This window comes from Nicotiana tabacum, chromosome 22 (genome assembly GCF_000715075.1).
Source record: "Nicotiana tabacum cultivar K326 chromosome 22, ASM71507v2, whole genome shotgun sequence".
Lineage (NCBI taxonomy): Eukaryota > Viridiplantae > Streptophyta > Magnoliopsida > Solanales > Solanaceae > Nicotiana > Nicotiana tabacum.
Window position 1 is genome coordinate 144,263,672 of NC_134101.1, and position 4,569 is coordinate 144,268,240.

Sequence of the window (4,569 nt, forward strand, 5' to 3'; positions counted from 1 at the left end):
AAATAACAAAGTAACAGCAATATAAGAGATATAGGAAATACGAGAAAGATGTAAGGTATTAATACACAACAGATAAAGCCCATCATCAGTAGTTGATCAATAACATCCTAAGACTAATTCCTAACTGGCTAGTCTCACTCTAGTGCGCTGTAGAAAAGACATCACAATTTCCCCTAACCTACAACCTTAATGCTCGATCTCCACAATTCCCTGTTTAGGGTCATGTCCTCAGTAACCCTAAGTCGCGCCATATCCTGCCTGATCACCTCTCCCCAATACTTCTTAGGTCTCCCTCTACCTCTCCTCGTACCCACCACCGCCAGTCGTTCACACCTTCTCACTGGTGCATCAGTGTTCCTCCTCTAAATGTGCCCGAACCATCTGAGTCTTCCTTCCCGCATCTTGTCCTCCATGGGGGCCACACCCACCTTCTCTCGAATATCTTTATTTCTAATCTTATCCTTCCTTGTATGCCCGCACATCCACCTCAACATCCTCATCTCTGCAACTTTCATCCTCTAGATGTGTGAGATCTTCACCGGACAACACTCGGTCTCATACAACATAGCAGGCCTAACCACTGCCCTATAAAATTTACCTTTCAGTAACAATGACACTTTCTTGTCACACAGGACTTCCGTCGCTAACCTCCATTTCATCCACCCCACCCCTATACGGTGTGTGACATCCTTGTCGATCTCCCCGGACCCCTGAATAAACGACCCCAGGTACTTGAAACTACCCCTCTTAGGGATGACTTGAGAATCAAGCCTCACTTCCACTCCCGCTTCCGTCGGCTCTGCCCCAAATTTGCACTCAAGGTATTCTGTCTTCGTCCTGCTCAACCTGAAACCTTTGGACTCAAGAGTATGTCTCCAAACCTCTAACCTCTCGCTGACGCCGCGTCGTGTGTCGTCGATTAGGACTATGTCATCAGCAAATAGCATGCACCATGGCACCTCCCCTTGAATATGATGCGTTATAGCATCCATCACCAGGGCAAATAGGAAAGGGCTGAACACAGACCCTTGGTGCAACCCCGTAATAACCGGAAAATAATCGGAATCGCCTCCTGCTATCCTAACCCGAGTCTTAGCTCCATCATACATGTCCTTAATCGCCCTAATGTAGGCAACCGGGACCCCTTTAGCCTTTAAGCATCTCCATAAGACCTCCTTAGGAACCCTGTCGTACGCTTTCTCTAGATCGATAAACACCATGTGGAGATCCTTCTTCTTATCCCTGTATTGTTCCACCATCCTCCTAATAAGGTGGATAGCTTCTGTGGTAGATCGCCCCGGCATGAACCCGAACTGGTTGTCTGAAATAGACACTGTCTTTCGCACTCTCATTTCTACCACTCTCTCCCAGGCTTTCATGGTATGACTTAGTAATTTAATACCCCTATAGTTGTTACAGATCTGGATATCGCCTTTGTTCTTATACAACGGGACCATTGTACTCCACCTCCACTCTTCGGGCATCCTATTAGTCTTGGATATAACATTAAGCAACTTAGTAAGTCATTCCAAGCCTGCTCTACCCACACACCTCCAAAGCTCAACCGGAATTTCATCTGGTCCGGTAGCTCTGCCCCTTCTCATCTTACGCATTGCCTCCATGAACTCATCGACCTCAATGTCCCGACAATCACTTAGTTCATGGGGGCTGTCGGCATTCCTCAATTCACCTAGTACAATATCCTGATCCCCTTCCTTATTTAGAAGTTTATGAAAGTAGGTCTGCCATCTCCTCTTAATCTAGTCATCCCCCAACAAAACTTTGCCGTCCTCATCTTTTATGCACCTAACTTGGTCCAAATCCCGAGCCGTCCTCTCTCTCACCTTAGCGAGTCGGAGTAACTTCTTCTCCCCGCCTTTGTTCCCTAGTTCCTTATACAAACGAGCAAAAGCTGCCGTCTTTGCCTCCTTCCTAGCTACCTTATATCTCGCAATGTTCGCTCTCTTCTCCTCCTCTCCAGTGCTCCCCACTAACTGCAGGTAAGCCACCTTCTTCGCTTCCACTTTACCTTGTACAACTGCATTCCACCACCAGTCTCCTTTGTGGCCACCGGTGCGGCCTGAAGATACCCCTAACACCTCTCTCGCCGCCTTCCTTATATAGTCCGTCGTCGTCGACCACATAGTGTTTGCGTCCCCACTACTTCTCCAAGCTCCCATTGCCGACAACCTTCCTTCCAACTCCTGGGCTTTAACCTTAGTCAAGGCGCCCCACCTAATCCTCGGGCGGCCTCGTACTGACCTCTGTTTTCTTCTTATCATAATAATAACGTCCATCACCAAGAGCCTATGTTGCATTGCAAGGGTCTCACCTGGGATAACTTTGCAATCCTCGCACAACCTTCTGTCGCATCTCCTGAGAAGGAGATAGTCAATTTGAGTCTTCGCCACCGAACTTTGGTAAGTAACCAAATGCTCCTCTCACTTCGGAAAACTCGAGTTTGCAATCACTAGAACGAATGCCTTGGCAAAATCCAGCAGTGAGGTGCCCCCTCCGTTCCGTTCCCCGAAACCAAAGCCTCCATGCACCTCAATATAACCACCTGCAGACGACCCAATATGACCATTGAAATCCCCTCCTATGAATAACCTCTCGGAAGGCGGAATACTACGAACAATGTCATCCAGCCCTTCCCAAAAACGCCTTTTAATCTCCTCATCACAACCTACTTGCGGTGCGTAACCAAATCATAAAAATTTCAATCCGAGATCATACACAAACAAGTAAAATATTGGTCAACCCTTTCAAATTTTAAGCTTTCAACTGAGACTGTTCTTCCAAATTAAATTCCGATTAACCTAAAACCCAACACCAACGATTTATATAAGTCATATTGTATCACACGGGGCAAGTCATGCCCGAGAACTGGCGAGCGAAATGCAAAAGTTCAAAACGAGCGGTCAAGTCGTTACACCTTCGTGCTTTTAATATAGTATAGATAGATAGATAACATGCCTTTTCAGCAAGAAGCACATTAAGCTTTGGCCTTCTCAAAATAAAACCAACATTAGATTTATTTTTCATTAGCATGCTTTTAACATCATTATTAATCTTCACAATTTCCTTTTTATATATACTGAAAAATTGTGAGACTTCCCTCCTTAGCTTACACGAGTTTAATTTCTTAGGCCACATTCTGACAAATCATTCTTTTTCATTCACAATCTTCTCGTCAAACTCTCCATCCCCACAAGTTGCCATCACACTCAGCATTAGGTTAGTAAAAACCATAATTGTTTCTCATAATATTCAAAAACAATTGGATTAATTAGGTACATTTGGTAATGATTAGTTTTGAAATTTCATTGCTTCATTATAAGATGTTATTTATTGGAGAACAATCTTGAACCTGGAACCAATATAATAAACTCATTATATATCTTTCAATTAAGAAGAGTATGGAAAATGCAAAATGCTTGCACGTATTATCGGAAGCCAGCTGACTTAGTACACAATTAGGTATACTGCTCAAAGTTGGAACCAAATACAAGAAGATGTCCAAGACTCCAACGTGGTAGAGTGTAAGCATTAATTTATAGATCACCTTATTGTGATGCACCTTATTTCTTTATTTAATAAATCTTTATTTTCTGATGAATACAATAATATCTCTCCTAGTTTATTTCCTGAAGAGTTAGAACTTTCATTACTGACACTTCTCCTCCGGCTGGTTGTTCTAGGTTAAATGCTGCGAGTGTGCTTTTTTTTTTTCCTTCTCTTTTTTTTCAACAACAACAACGACCCAGTAAAATCCCACTAGTGAATTATGGGGAGGGTAGTGTATACGCAGATCTTATCCCTACCCTGAAGGGGTAGAGAGGTTGTTTCCAAAAGACCCTCGGCTCAAGAGGACACAAAAACAAAAGGAGACAATATTAGTATCACCACAGAAATCATAGGAAAAATAGGAACAACATGAAATCCAGAAGAAAGATGTAAAGAAAAAGCGATAGCTAGTAAATCAATACTGAAAAGCTAAATAATAAGTCACGACATTGCCACTAGCTAACTTCTTTTTTTTCCCTTACACCAATAATTTGAATTCAGCCAATATAATGTCTTATTAGTCACTTTGAAGAATATTTCGGTTATTCTTCCGTTTTTTTTATTTGCACTTTATTTTACAAGGTAGATTTAGAGCCCGTTTAGACATGAGAATCTTTTTACTTTATTCGAAAAAAAATTCACATTTTTCTGAAATCAATGTTTGGCCATATAGTTTTTAATTTTTACTTGAAGATGCATTTTGAAATTTTTTCAAAAATTTAAAAAATTCCAAAAAGCTATCTTTCAAAATATTCACTCAGAACACTTACAAAACTTCAAAAACAATCCAAAGTTATATTCATGTCCAAATATAACTCTAATTTTCAAATATCATTTTTACTTGAATTTGTTTTTCACTTTTTTTGGAATTTTACAATTCTTATGTCCAAACGCCCACTTAGTATTCTAGTAGTGCGTGCTATATATTTTTAAAAAAAATAAAAGAATGTGCATATATGATGTACCATGTTAACAAATCACTGACACTAAATTCTGAAAACT